The sequence below is a fragment of the Ochotona princeps genome, chromosome 29 (genome assembly GCF_030435755.1).
Source record: "Ochotona princeps isolate mOchPri1 chromosome 29, mOchPri1.hap1, whole genome shotgun sequence".
NCBI classification, from domain to species: domain Eukaryota; kingdom Metazoa; phylum Chordata; class Mammalia; order Lagomorpha; family Ochotonidae; genus Ochotona; species Ochotona princeps.
In genome coordinates, this window is record NC_080860.1 from 14,987,405 (window position 1) to 15,003,832 (window position 16,428).

Sequence of the window (16,428 nt, forward strand, 5' to 3'; positions counted from 1 at the left end):
AGGCCCAACATCAACAATAACAAGTCTAACAAATAGATTTTATTAATAAGAATACTATGTTATAAGGATAGAAATAGCTTGACATAGTTTTTAAATACTATCAAGTTTAAGACTATGGGTTAAATAGGTTAACTAGAATGTGGACTGGACGCAAAGAAGTCCAAAGCCTTAACGGTTATCTTGGATGTCATATGAGGATCGTATCAGGAAAAACTTGTTTGTTCGACAGAAGGAGTCATGTATTCAACCCATTTTGTTTGGCAGATTGAGGCAGTCATGTATTTTACCCACTTCCACGAAAACTTTTGTCTGTGATAGTCTCCCAAATCCGATCTTAAGTTGATCAAGCAAATTGATTTGGCAATTGGGTCAGATAAAAGAGCTGCCCAACCAGAATCCAATAACTCATTTTCCTCCTGAGGCATATTTCACTGGAGTCAGAAAATAAGTGCTTCTAGGTATACAACACTTTTTCTTAGTGCCCAGCATGCTTGAGGGAAAAGAAATGGAACCAATGCCATTCACTTGCTTGTCAAATCCTAAGTAGTAAGTACAAGGTCAGGTACCAAGAAACATGAGCTGGCTGCAGCAAGGCCAAGTGCCACCTACTCCAACCCCCAAGGAAGTACATGCTGGTAGCCAGAGCAGCCATGTTTACAGATCACAACAGGTTATTGGTAGAGAGGGGGACCCTGAGACATTTGGAGGGACATCTTCCTGATGGCAGGCTTAGGTGTCCCTTCATGGCATCATTTGGTCTGGGCACGCGAGAGTGGCAGGATCAGCGCAGAGGACTCTGGTCTGCATGTGCTCAGGCAGCTCAATTCCAAGTAATAGATCATTACAGAGATGCTACTTATACCTTCCCTTCCCTGCCACTTACAGAGAGAAAACCTGAGGCCCAGAAAGCATTGGCCCAAAGTGACATCAAGTCAGGACAGTCAGGTCTAACTCCAAAACATCAGATTCTCAATGTAAAACACCTCGTTCTCCTCCCTCCGTTCTCATCTCCGCTCTCTTCTTCTCTGCCTTTCTCATCATCAAGTACCCAATAACATTCCTCAAGCAAAATTTTAACCAGAAGCCCAACAGATTTAATAGATTTAACAGGACCTGGTTAGACACAGACAGAGAAGGGAGGAAGAGCGTTATGTGCTAGCGTGCCAGCACTCCACAGAGTTGGCAGCCTTCTCGGGGATTCGGGACGGAACAGGGTCAACAGGTGCTATGATCAGGAGACACGCATTAGAACTAGATTAAAATACCAACTAGAGTTATAACATTTTTACATAAAATTAATCTTTTCTTTTAAATGTATTTAGTTTATTTGAAAGGCAGACTGACAAAGAGAGAAGCTTCTGTCTACTGGTTCACTCTGCAAATGTTCATAATGGTTGAGGCTGAGTCTGGGCTGGATCAAAGCCAGGAGCAGATATACCCACCCAGGTCTCCCATGTGGGTAGCAGAGCAGGTGCATCAAGACGGAGCAGGACTGGAAGCGGAACAGTTAGAAGCTCAAACAAGCACTCCAATTTGGGGCAGCAGAATAACACTGCATCGCAAAATCAGCCACAAGTTTAATATTCTCTATGACATGAGGAAAGTATACATTGGGAGAGCAGCTGCTTTTTAAAGAGTTATTTGCCTCATTTGAGCTTGTTTATTTGATTTAAAACAAGGTCCAATGATCTCAAGGACAGATATAGAAACTTCCTTTCCATTTAGCTATCAAGAGTAAATCCAAAATTCAGGAATGTTTTCTTTCTATACCATCAATTCACATGAACAATTCTGTTGTGATAGATTTATTTAGTGGATATTCAGAATTAGGAAATAAGGACATTCAATGATTGGGGATAATGAAACCTAAGCGTCATTTCTAACACTTTAGTTACCAAGAGGGAAAAAAAAAGGGGGCACATAAACCTGAAAACACAAAATCAAGCTTTCAGAAATTATTTATAGCAGAAAACATACATAAGATTACCACATGCAAACACAAGCCATCCATCTTATTCCCTTGGGTGACTCTTTTCATTAGTGCTAATGGGTGCAGGGTCTTTGTTGAGGGGCTGCTTCTGCAAATGCCAGAAGAACACAAATCTTGCTCTCTGGTGAAGTCCATTCTTGTAAACAAGAAAGGAAAGAAATCTGTGGCTGTTGTTATCACAGGTACTCAGTCCTTTTTGCACGTGCATCACTTCTAATCATGTCTCCTTTAAATCTGAATTTGTTAGTCTATTAGAAATATTGTCAGATGTTACCAATGAGTGATACAATGTAGAAACAGCATCAAAATTAGATCCTCTGTATATTCCTAATTAAATCTCTTTCATCAGGATTGGGAATAAGAAGAAGTACATGTTGTAGCTTTGAAGCAACAACACAAAATAGAGTACATATCAATCAAGTATTTATGAAACACCTATTTTCACATGGTTAAGTGCTAAATGCTACGTAGAGTTGGACCCAACAGAAAATATGTGCCACAATTTGGCAGGTATTATTTCAACAACCTCTTTCCTTTCCTTCACATGCATATATGTTTTAAAAATACCATTCTCAGCATACCTGTGGTGATTATTATAGTCCGTTATTTCCCTCTGTTATATGCTACCTCCATTTCATTTGTAAAGAAACAATATCAAATTTCAAGCAAGAATAATGCAGAACTGACAGAGAAAGCGCTGGACAGATCATTAGGCCTCTGAGATTTCTTATAGCCCACCTAATATTCTGCCCACAAAGGCAAACCAAATCTAAACATAATGAATTTTCTTCTCATCAAGATTTCTCTTAAAATAGTCTCCCTCCTTGTCTCAACCACCCGTTCTTTGAACACTGGCTTAGTGTGTTTTAGCCACGGGGATACACAGATGAATTAGTCGTGATCTCTGTCCCTGTCTTCTTAGATCATAGCTGTTAGGAAAGACAGATATGCAGATGAGCACTGCAGAAAGCAGTGAGTACTTCATCAAGGTCTGTCCACACTACTCTGGTGACATCAAGGAGCCTACAATTAATCTAGGCGGCAGGAGTTGAGACTGAGACAAAGGAGTTGAGGCTTCCTGGGGAGAGGACACCCCTGGCTTGGAGAAGAGCTGGAGGAAAGGCAGAGGCATGAAAGCCAAGGAGACAGCCAGGAGGGGAGCAGTAACCCACAGTCAAACAGGGGGAGACGAGACGGGTTCAGTCGGAACCAGGGTTTTATTAAGGGTGACTTTTGATACTCCAAAGTGTTTGGTCTTATCTCTTCTCCTTTTGTTCTTACAGGGCTAACCAACGCAACAGGAAGGCATCGATTCTCAAGAAAGGCACAAACATACATAAGAGGGGAAGGACACTCTTTACAACAAAGGGTACAAAAAGAATTCCCATCCATCCGCCAAGCAGCTTTAATAATGAAGAGGATAATGAGCTGTGTATCTCACACCAAATATAAAAATCAAAGAAAACACGACCACACACCTAAATATAAAATCTAAAACCATGAAAGTGTTTCAAGAATTCATGAAAAAAACTTTCTCTCATTGAGGTAGACATAGATTTCTTACATATGACATCAAAGATGCAATCTATAAAGTAACATTAATAACTGGACTTCCTAAAATGATAACTAGAAGAACAAGAAGCAACAGATGAAGAAAATCTTTGCAGGGCATATATCTGATAAAGGACTTGTATCTAACGAATAGAATTTTACAAAGAAGAAAACAAATAGTGAGGGGGAATCGATAGATATATGGATAACAAAAATGTACATAAAAATCGGCTTCACACAATGAGTCATTAGAGATACAAAGGAGAACTTAATGAGACACCACTACACATCTATTAAAGTGAAAAATTCTAAAGTTTTAGCAAGATCCTGCAGCAACGGGATGTAAAATGCCACAATCACTTTCTTTTAAAATTTTGGCATTTTTCTTAAAAAAGTTAAATATATAACTACCATATATTCCAAACATTCTACTCCTACAAAAAAGAAAATGCGTTTTAATATGAGCACTTACACATAAATGCTTTCAGCAGCCTTACTTACAGTAGCCCAAAACCAGAAATTCACCTGTTAATATCCATTAACAAGTGAATGTATAAACATATTCTTGCGTATCTATAAAATGGAATATCACTCAGCATTAATGAAGAGTCACTTACTGATACATGTATCAGCCTGTACAAATCTCAAAATAGTTATGCTGGGCCCGGCACAGTGGCTTAGCGGCTAAAGTCCTCGCCTTACGCGCACGGGGATCCCATATGAGCTCCGGTTTTAATCCCGGCAGCTCCAATTTTCATCCTGCTCCCTGCTTGTGGCCTAGGAAAGCAGTTGAGGACGGTCCAAAGCCTTGGGACCCTGCACCTGCATGGGAGACCTGGAGGAAGTTCCTGGCTCCTGGCTTCAGATCAGCACAGCACCGGCCATTGCAGCCACTTGGGGAGTGAATCATCGGATGGAAGATCTTCCTCTCTGTCTCTCCTCCTCCTCTCTGTATATCTGACTTTGCAATAAAATAATAAATAAAAAATAATAACTATGCTGATAACAGAAGTCAAACATAAAAGAGTATCTACTGTATGAACCCTTTTATATAAAAACCTCCCAAAACAAGACATGGTCTTCTTTATGAGGACAGCATTGAGGAAGGCACAGGAGGGAGGGACTCAACAGGGAGTACAGACACTGCTGGGAACAATGGATCTGTCCACTATCCTGTCACAGCTGCATTAAGAATATACCTGTATCAAACTTATCAAATTGTACACTTCAAATATGTGCAGTTTACTGTATGTCAATACCTCAGTGTTTAAAACATGAAGATAAAAGGGTCCATCGGACCAGGCTGCAGCACCCGTTGGCATGTGCTATTGCTGGGTCTGGGGGGGGCCAGCCTGGTTGAGGCTCTGCAGAGTCTGCTCATTCGGGCCAGTGCAACCCACAGTAAACGTGTGTCAAGACTGGGGCCAAGCAAGGTTTGGCTGTTGCACCTGTTGGTGCACAAGAGAGCCAGGTCTGAGGAATGGTCTAATAGCAGTACAATGGGCTTCCCCAACTGGGCCACTGTACCCAAGGGTGTGTGTGAGAGCCAAGGCTCGGGGTGGGCTGGGTTAGACCACTACACCTGCTGGCGCTCTCAAGAACTGGGGCTGTAGGCTGACCTGGCAGGGGTCCCTGAGGGTCTCCACGACCAGGCCTATACACCACAGAAACATACAAGAGATAAGGCAGGCAACCATCCAAACCAGCCTGCAGCACCGATTAAGGACCCAGGGACGACTGGATACTGTCACCTGGTTGGGAGTCAGCTCCCTTTATCACAGGAGAACCTTGACAGACCGGATCCTCAACCTCAGGGAACATCCCATAGATGTGTGTCCAACCATAGAACACATGTTGTGGGACCTGGCTACCCTCCATTGTTGACTCCAGAAAAAGGATTAAGACCATATGCAAATGCACACGAAAGACTACACTGGATCTTACAATCCAATAGAAGACTTCAAGTATCTCTTAAAAGGATGGAAAGAAATCCAAGTGGAACAACACTTCAGGTCAAGTTCTATGGAAAGCACCTCGGGCTGTGGACCCTCTGAGAGCCGACATGAACAGCCAGCAGGCCTTAGAACTTACATAGAACAAGGCAGAGGTCCTGAAAGAACAGCCAGCAGGCCTTAGAACTTACATAGAACAAGTTAGAGGTTCTGGAAGAACAGCCAACAGGCCTTAGAACTGACACAGAGTGAACAAAGCAGAGACCACGAGAAAGCAGATGGAATTTGTCATCTCTTATACTATGACCACTCAAGTAACCCCTGCTAAGGCATTTTCTCCCTTCCCAGGGACCCCCTAAGGCAGCCTAAGTAGACTCTCTCTGCCCTTTCCCCACCTCCATCCCCACCCCCTGCCAGCAACTAATGCAGTCTGACAACAAGCAGCAGGGTATATCACACCCTGTCTCCCCCACCCCATTCCCTCACCCCAACCTCCACCACAACAGACACATCTCTCTCACCCCTCCTTCCCTCTCCGACCCTCTGTCCCTACCAGAGGTGCACAGGCATCTATCTGCAATCCCCATCGCCTCATCTCAGTAATGAACATTAAAAGCTAATGATTTTGTTATTCAAAAAATAAACTGAATTAAATTTCTAAAAAACATAAAAGGGTTATAGTACAGCAGTAGCAATCACTTCATTCCCAGCCTCTTTTCATTCTTCTACGCAAGAGAACTGAATGTGGGAGATGGTATAAGACATCATTTGTTTCGTATTTTCAGGTATTTCCCTATACTTATGAAGGTTACATGTGACAAACTACACAAGGATGGAAGACACAAGATGGCAGAGACCAAACCACAAGAAATGTTTCTATTGTGACATAACAAGATAGAAATGTCAAATGTCACTGTGAAATCACATTTGTGTACACTACAACATGTAAATGTTCTGTCTAGTAAGAGAAATGTTGGAAGTGACAGAACAGTGTGTAGTGCTGAAAAAGTGTGTAAGAACACATGAAAGGGTGAAAAGACTCTAAAATTTTCAACAACATGCATTTTAAGATTTATAAAAAAGTATATACTAACAAAACATACACCATTCAATACTTCAGTATTTGAAGTATCGTACCCTGAAATAAAACACATATCCTAAAAATAAATAAATAAATAAATAAATATTAACCTTATAAGGGCAAGAGATCCAACAGTCTAGCGTGAGGTCAGGTACAGTGAAGCTCCTCTCTTCCATGACAATGCTAAGCTGCCACACAGATCTTGTGGTAGTTTAAATAGTTTCTTTCTCCTACTAATGTGCCTGGGGAAGGAGTTCAAAAAGGCCTAAGTGTTTGGGCTCCTCCTATCCACAAGGGAAATTGCTCCTGGTTCCTGGCTTCAGCCGGGCCCAGCTCTGGCCATTGAAGCCATTTAGATCTATCCCTCCCCAGGCCCTCTCCCTCTCTCTCTCTACATATATGTAGTGTGCTCTCAGTGCATTTTTTTGCAGACCTTTGCTACTACAGAATTCTAGTATTGAACTACACAGAGCTTGATGACCAGGGTCTAGAACAGAACCAGGGTGAATGGTAAGATGTTCCCCTTAAGACTGACTTCTTGGTATTTTGAGATTGCAATAAGCTTGTAAATTGCTTTAAGTACGATGGGTATTTTGATGATATTAATACTTTCAATATATAGGAATTTGATTTTAACAGATAATTTTGTACTATGAATGTTTACTGTTAGTACCAGATGTGAAATATGGCTTTTTGTTATTGTTATACTTTTGTTTTCAAAAGATTAATTTTTCTGGCCGAAAGTCTTAATTATTTTAGAGGTAATCTGTGACTACTTTGCCATGTGTGTGTTTTTCCTTTCTTCCTGCGTGTTCCATGAGGAAGATATTCTGACTTTGTAGATGAAACATGCTTATGCTTTATTGTACAAGAAGTCTTATGTTTTTAAAGCAAATAAAGGTGTTTAAAAAAAAAAAAGACTGACTTCTGAGTCTGTAGCTGCCTCTAAACAGACAGTACACAGAGCCCAGTGAGGAGATCAGCCACGGAGATCCCAACTCCCACATCTTGAAAACTTAAGGGGCTACACTGAAAGGCAGATTAAAGCCCTGATTTGCTTGTAAACTTACTAAAAAGCTGTTGGATATTTTTTTTTTTTTATTTAACACAGAACTCATGCTCTGGGGAAACAGTCATGTTTTAAAAATGTGGCTCTGATGGGTCATAAATAAAGCTGACTTGGGGAGATCCAAGTTTATCAGGAAGGTTCATCAACCACAAAAATCTTGGAAAAGGTTATCCTCTGATCAGTTTCACCAACTACTATAATTAGATTAGTGACAAATCTTTCAAAAGAAAAGATCAGGTAATAAAACAGACGTACTCTCCAGACAAGCCCACAGACTCTGGAGAACTGGCCAGGTTTTAAAAATGAACCAGAGGGTCCTTCAAAGACTCATGTTTAATTTAAAATAAAATATCTTTCATCAACTTTAAAAGGAACGTCAACACTACCAAGTACCTCATCTCATTTCCTGAAGGAAATAAAAGATTTACAAAAGTAAACAAAATCTGGAAAACAAATTGAATTTGGCTTTCTAGCATTTATATGAAACGCCTTCTTTTTCAGGAAATCACAAGGTATGATGAAAAACAACTATCTGTAAAAAGCTTCAGGGATAAATGCTTTAAAAGGCACACCTAAGAATAACAAAAACAGGAGGCGTGAGATGAGATCACAGCAATGCTTCTTTTTGCACAAGGTTGGATTCCATCTATTAAGTCAAAACATGTCCTTTCTGTGCACTTAATGTTTTTTGCCATCCCAACCTCCACATCTGTACCCGGCCTTCTTAGTTCCTCTGTGCACCGCGAGGCCAGCTGGAGTGGATAACCGGACTCTTGACCCTTGGCTTCGTGTCGGGCTCTGGCAATGGGAGACGCTCCCAAGAGGAGAGACTTCTCAGAGTATCCATTCCACACGCCTCTCCAGCCATCCCGCCACATCCTCCTTACCCTACTGGGACATTTCAGGGCCTTCTGTCCCCTGAAGCCACGGCTTTTGTTACATAGCTGTTCGACAAGCTCTCACTGAGCGGCAATAACACTTTTTCTTTTCTACTTTCTCTTTCTCAGTGGTGCTAGTCTCAAATATCTCACCGTCCCACGTCAGTTTCCTTAACCCAGCTCAAACTTCTGTAAACAGCATCCTCATTACATGCTCTTCAAGATAACTGTGACTTTCTACATTTCTTTAAAGTCATTTGGAAGGCTAAATGAACATTTTACATAAAGTCTATACCATTCTTGTCCAAACGCATACTTCCTACTTATCTAAACTTGCATTGTGATGTTAATGACTGAACCAATTGGCACATATCACTACATTTGTACTTATATATTTATCCAGAGGCTCCCCTGAATGAAAATCAAGTCTTCCCTTAGAAGATAAATAACCCTTGGTTTCCCCAAAGCCAAATCACAGTACATATTCAGGCAACATTCAAACTAATGCCAATATATGAGAACTACATCCAACAGTAGCAACCATTTACTTCAGAAAGAATCCCAACACTTGAGGAATTCAGGTGTTTGCAGCCTTGCTCTTTCCACCCTGTGTCCTCAGTTCTCTTCCACTGAAACCAGAAAAACACTGCAGCCATTTCCATGAGGCATGGTATCTTCCACGATTGTTAATAATTGTTCTTCTGGTCAGTAATAATAACTCTAGAGTGTGCAGAGCACTAAAATGTGAAAGACCCTCAGCTGGGCTATTCAGGCTTCAGATTAAGAAGTTATGGATCCTGCACACAGATAGTGATGGCTTCAAAAATACAAATGATGTCCAATATCAGCCCAGGAAAATTGACTGGGAAGGAGATATGTTATAAGTAAACAATGTGTTCTAAAGTAAATGAAAATGATTTTTGTTTAGCTACTTCACCTCCATTAGGGAAGATAACTTAGCAATAAATGTAACATATCGATTAATCTTCAAATTAAAAATCCAAAATATATCAAACCTATCCCAATTTAAAAGAGCAAATGCATATTTCAATAGCAAAACGATGCAATGAAGAGCTTGAACAAAACAATCCATTTTGAAATGTTCATTACCTGTCAAAACACGGAATGTCACGGCTGAAAGGTACCTTAGAGACCATCTAATTAGGCTCTTGATTTACGGATGAAGAAACTAATGCACAGGTATAAAAATAATCAGAGAGCTAGGTGACCTGAACCCTAACAGGACTAAATCTAGGAATGCGTAGCTTTTCAAAGGGAGGAAATCAAGACTCCCGGGACAGTGCTCCTTCTCTAGCCCGTCAGCTCCAGAAGTTCTCACTTTCCAGAATCCCAATGGCGAATGAAAATGCAGACCCCTTGTCTCCTTATCTCCTTAGTACTGCTTCATATCTTTGACAATAGGGAAAACAAACCGTAGCTTAGACTCTACGTGGGAAATCTGTACACCATAAACATCATGAGGTTTTTCATGGAGCTTCTCTGTGCCCTGTGTTGATTTGCAAGCAAGCAAGCAAATATCCAAAGCAACAGTTTTCACCTACATCCTGTTACTCTGTGAGTGCAGGGTGTGTGTGTGTATGTTAGAAAGAGACAGGGATAAGAGAGAAAGGGTTGGCTAGTAATGACGTAAGCAGAGAGAGATAGGTTGGCAGACAGGAGACACAGAAAGCTTAGAAGGGGAAGGAGAAAGCAGAGAGAAAGAAAGCAGAGATAAAGAGAAGGAAAGGACAGGCTCAGTAAAAGAAAAACGAGAGACACAGAAACACAAAGAGCGAGCAGAGGGCATAAGAGACGGAGCATCATAAAACCTCACTACTCAATGCCAAGCTGAGCCAGGCAGCAACAACCCTCCTGGAGTTCATTAGAAGGCGAAATCTCAGGACTTGTCCGAGTCTAGTGAATCTAACCTACCATTTTAAGAATAGACCCAATTGATTCAGGTGTACTTTATAAAAGTTTGAGAAGTATTGGCCTTTCAATGAACTACTTAAGTTCATTTGAACTTTCATTAAAGCGGTAAAGATGGCTTTGTTCTATTTGAAAGACAAATAGAAATCTGCCACCCATTGGTTCACACCCCAAATGCCCATGTCAGCCAAGGCTGGACCAAATCAAAGCCGGAGACCTGATCTCCCCTGTGGGTAGCAAGAACCCCAACTAGTTGACCCATCATCTGCTGCCTACTAGGGTGCAAAGCAATGAAACCACTAGGTTTTTGCGAAGTCATAAGATTCCATCACTTGGAAGTGTGGTATACACTTTAACCACAGGCCAGGCAGCCTTCATTTCTGCCCAGATTACACTGATCATCCTTTTCTAGCAACAAGTCAACATGTAATATGTTAAGAATATAACCATTTGTTTCCATGTACATTTTCTTTCCAGAGTTCAGAAAAGAGGAAATCTTCACAACTGACAAGTGATAGATTTGATCAGGTGACTGAATTGATTACCTGCCGCTGGGAAATATCTGAGCAGCTGCTACTAAAAATACCCATTTTCCTTTTTCACAAAACTTCTTAAGACGAAGCATTCATCCCACAATGACACATGTGTATAAGATATTCTGCATTTCAGATACAAAGTGAATATATAGTAATTTCACTACAGGATGTTTTTATTAAATAGCCAAGCATGTAATTATAGGATTTTCAGTGTAAAATTACTGTTGCTTTGAAACTTCAGCATTTTGCACACTCACATGGCAATGCTTTATTTTCTTTGCAGTCTGTCATGTGCCTTGAACCCTCTACCAACCAGTTGCCACTTTCTTGCCCCACCCACTATTGTTGTTTGTCCTATTCATCTTTTTAAACAATTATTATAGAAAAGAAAGGACTAGAAGACACTGACACTTATTTTTTCCAATTTGTGGTCTTTGTTGCACAATGGGTGACAAGTGTCCCACTCCTGGGTTTCGATGACCAGCTTTTTCCTTCCCTTCCTCCTTTCAATCAAACTCAGTGGCCATTGACTCCTGCCAGCATGGCTCAGGTAACAAATATCCAAAGTGGGGAAAAGAAACATGATTTGTGCAGTAGGGTGATAAGCCTTAAAGTTAGCACGGTATGGCTTTAAACCACACACCGACTGATAAACTGACCTTGGAGAAGTCATTTCCAGACCTAACAATGCCGCCATTAGGGAAACGGGTACTAACTAAAGCCCTTGTGGGACAGTTGATAGTCCTGGCTGAAGCTTACAGTTAGCTAGACCCCTCCTTTCTTGTAACATGGAGCAAAGGAGAACACGAAGAGCAGGGAAAAGAATGTGAAACATTAGATCTAATGGCCTCGTGTGTCTAAGATGTCCTTTACTTTTTATTTTCCTGGCTGTGTGTTGTAGCAGAAGGGTATGGCAATCATGTACAGGTACTAGGACTTTTATTAAAAAAGTTCTAGAGGGCGGAAAGGGGGCAGCACTGTGGCTCAACAGGCTAATCCTCCAATCTGTGATGTCAATTCATATCCCGGCTGCTCCACTTCCCATCCAGCTCCCTGCTTGTTGCCTGGGAAAACAGCCCATGGAGGATACCCAAAGCCTTGGGATCCTGCACCCATGTGGGAGATCCAGAAGAAGCTCCTGGCTCCTGGCTTTGAATCAGCTCATCTTTGGTCATTGTGGCCACTTGAGGAGTGAATTAGTAGATGGAAGATCTTTCTGTCTCCTCTCTGTAAAGCTGTCTTTCCAATAAAAATAAATAAATAAATATTTTTTTTAATTATTAATCTTACTTTTAGGATTGACGTCTTAGCCAATCAAAAGAAGTCCCCATTTACCAACCAAAGCAAGTCAGATGGCTTCTTCCTCCGGAGCCCTTCTAAAGATCAAGAGTTTTTTTTTTTCTTCCTGTTTGTATCAGACTTTTGCAATCCACATCTCTCTCCTTTTTTTAAATTTTCACATCTCTCATCTTTCATTTGTGTGGGGTAAGAACCCACTCAGAACCCAGTCATGAGCTAACATAATTTTGCAATAATACTATGCCAAATATTCAACATACAGAAGAGATCAAAAGTTAAGGTAAGTTTTATTCCTATTTTATGAATTTTTAAAATCCTTGGAGTTTAACAGAGTATTTTCATTTTTACCTCTTCATCTACTTCATTAGGTCTTTCTTATATAGTGCATGAAGGTTTGAGTTCTTGTAAGTATTCAGTGTTGTACAAAAGATGAGCAAATAAAGACTATTTCAAATTGCAGAGCTGCCATGCTGATGCAGAATCAAGGCCGTCAAACACTATGGAGCTGCTGACGGGATTCTTCCACTGGAAAGGTGAGAGCAAGAGTATCAGGATGTGGATTCCAACACATCCTTCAAACATTAGCGTGGGGGCAGGTGTTTGGCTTAGAGATTAAGACACTGCTTAAGACGCCTGCATCCCTTTTACAGATCTCTGGGTTCCAGTCTTAGTTCTACTCCCAAGGCCAGCTTCCTGCTGTGTTTCCCTGAGAAGCAGCAGGTGATGGATTCAATGGTCGATTCCCTGCCATCCATGAAGGAGACTGGGATTGGGTCCCTGGCTCTTGGCTTCAGCAAGGCCCAGCTGTTTGAGGAGTAAACTCAGACGGTAGGTAGTATCTGTCTGTCTGTCTGTCTCTCACTATTTCCTCCCCTACTCAAATAAATTAAAATTTCTAAACTACCACTGATTAACATCTCATTCATTTGATTATGGGAATAAATACCACTGAAGGTAGACTTATCATCTAGAGTAATGGGTTTTTGCACACAAACTTGTTTAATATGTAATTATGTAAAACATAACCAGTAGCTAAGGAATAAGTACGACTACCACCAAATGACAGTATTAAGCTGGCAGAGTGATTTAATCAAAACCAACTCTTGAAAAGGATAGCAATCTTCTACCTAAATCATTAGCAGAAAGATAAAATAACAAAATTGGCCAAAATAGAAAGAAAAATGTAATTAATCAATTAACATGAACAGAACATGATAATTAACTGCCCCAGAGGAAATCGGCTGCCTACAAGGATAATATAGTGTAGGTAAAACCATGAAATAAAAATTAAAGATGCTTTTTTATGGTTTGTTTTGTTCTTGTTGCTTTTTTCCCCAAACGCAAACAGGGAGGACACAACCATTTTTCAAATTAAGGGCAATTTTTTAAAAGAAACAACAGGACTGTCCATCATTTAAAATTTCCTGCCTCCCTTTTGTGCTTTCAGTCCCATGTAAGTTATTTTGAGTTTATTGCTTTGATCAGATTTAGCTGTAAGTAATTATATTGAGTCATAGACATTTGATCTATAAATGGAATCTACCACAGGAATTACTAGAACCTCCATGAACTTGTCAAAATAACAGTTCCATTCCATGTGATTCTAGAAAAGCTTTGCCCTGAAAAGAAAATGTAGTAAATTCACACCTACTGAGAAGGTACAGATTTTTAAAAAATAAAAAATAAATGTAAAAAAATCTCTCAAGGATACAGTTATGCATCTGTTAAGAAGAAAGAACTACTAAGTCCCAAGTCTTAAATGGGTACTAGTTTTTCCACAGATGCCCTCAGTTTGGGAAAGTAGGAGGACAGTTGCGTTTTTCTTTTAATAGAAAACACATAGATAATTTATCAGTACAGTAAATGTTGGTCACTAAGTACCCTGAAAGGAGGGAGATTCCTCACGGCCTTTGCCTGCAGTAATATAAAGTCCACTGTACTCAGAAAGTTAATCCTGAAAAAAGTGGAATGTTTTCACTCAGAAACAGCAAGGGCAACACAAAGAACACCTGGCCAGACATTTTCCAACACTGAGTCAGTTGGGGCTCTGACATTTATCGTTTGGCCTCCAGTTAACTGCTTATCTTCTCTGAGCCCCAGTTTCTTCAATGGGGAAAAAAAAACAAGAAACAATGATTTGCATAAAAAGTAAGATAATGTATGTGAATATATTCTGTAAAATGTGTGTATGCAATTGTTGGAAGGATGAATATTTGAAATAAGAAAAAGCCATAAAAAAGAGAAGAGAATGGAAGAGGAGAGAAGAGGAGAGGAGAGGAGAGGAGAGAGGTGGGGAAGGGATAGGAGAGAAGAAGAGGAAGGGGAGAAGGGAGAGGGGCTCGGGAAGGGGAGGGGGGGCAGAGGGGAGAGGGGAGAGAGGGAGGGGGAGGGAAAAGGCAAAGGGAAGCAAAGCAGGCAAAGCTAAGCACATCTGGTCATCTCAGCTTACACATTGGCAATGAGCACTTGTGTACCAGTAAAGTAAGAGCAGCGTTCACTTAGTAAGCCTTACCTACATCAGGCCCTGTGCTGCAGGGCTTCATAAAGATTAACCTATTTATTTCTCCTAATAAGCCTATGACAGATGTGGGGCTGTGCCGTTTGTAAAAAGTGAAGATGAGGCAGGAAGAGTAACATTGCTATGCACTGGTAGGAGGGATAGCAGGAGGTTCAGTCCATCTTGGACTCCACAGACCACGTTCCCACTTGCTACACCATTCTGGCTTAGAACAACAATGAAATGATTTCAGAGGAAGCTGCTACCTTTTACATTATTTAGGGTGTTAACTGTGTTTTAACCCTGCTGAAAACAAACAGGGGAGGTGGGATGAAAAACACTTCCACCACTTGCTCTTTAATACTGCAGAACGGGAGAGGGAAATGAATCAAAATCAAACGGATTTGTTTCCTGGACTGATTTAATCCATGCTTCCTCTTATGAGCCAATGGGAACAGCAAGTAACACTGAGCATATACTGTACATCAGTGACGGCGCTGCATGATTTATACGTTCTCTCCTTTTCCATCCTCACAATCCACAATCTTTGTTTCATAAATGAATAAATTAGAACATGAGATGAAACAGCTTGCTCAGATCCTCTCCCCAGCCAAGCCATAATAGCAAGGGAAAGTGCTCAGGACCCTGAATCCACCTGGAACGTCAGGAAGAAAACTCCTGGTTATTGACTTCCACCTTGCCCAGTCCCAGCCACTGCAGCCATGTGGGGAGTGAGCCAGTGAATGGAAAATATCTCTGTTCACTCTCTCTACGTAACTGCCTTTCAATTTAATAAATCTTAAAAAGAAAAAGAAAGAATGGATGGATTTGTATATACATCAAATGAACTATTCTTAGCACAAATCACAATAACTAAAAAGTAGAGGCACTCAAGTTCCCATTGATGATGGATTAAAAAAAAACAAGTAGCCTTTCTTACTCTCCCCATGACCTCCCCCACCTCTCCCACCACTCCTCATCTTGATGACCAATGCTAGGTTGGAGGCTTGTCCCACACCTACGACAGGAACACGGTGGCAGCCAAGAAGATGAAAAGGTCACTGGAGTCCATCAACTCGAGGCTCCAACTGGTGATGAACAGCAGAAAATACGTGCTGGGTGAGCTACAAGCAGTCTCTGAAGATGGTCAGACAAGGCAAAGTGAAGCTACTCATCCTCGCCAACAAATGCCCGGCCTTGAGGCAACGTGAGATAGAGATACAGTATAACGTCATATTGACCAAAACTGGTGTCCATCACTGTGGCAATAATATAGAATTGGGCACAGCATGTGGAAAACCATACAGAGTGTGCACTCTTTCTACCACTGATTCAGATGACTGATGTTATTAGAAGCATGCTAGAATAGACTGGTGAAAAAGTAATCATGAAATTTCTTAAATAAAACCTGACAAAGCTTGGTGGTGTAGGCGAATAAGCCTCTACTTGCAGCACCATTTCAAGTCCTGGCTGCTCCACTTTTGATGCAGCTCACTGGGAAAGCATCAGTGGCTGGCCCAAGGCCTTGGGTCCCTACACCCATGGGGGAGACCTGGAAGAGTCTCCTGGCTCCTGGCTTTGGATTGGCCCACTCCCAGCTATCGCACCCATTTGGGGAGTGAAACAGTGGATAAAAGATCTTTCCC

At 41.1% G+C, this 16,428-nt stretch overlaps 1 protein-coding gene and 1 pseudogene across 3 annotated transcripts in view; one reads left to right on the forward strand and one right to left on the reverse strand.

The window, feature by feature from the left end:
• Positions 1 to 16,428, reverse strand: part of TTC28 (tetratricopeptide repeat domain 28) — a 502,210-nt gene that overhangs the window by 280,702 nt on the left and 205,080 nt on the right. The gene's annotated exons all lie outside the window — the stretch shown is intronic.
• LOC131478272 (large ribosomal subunit protein eL30-like) lies at positions 11,611 to 16,187 on the forward strand (annotated as a pseudogene).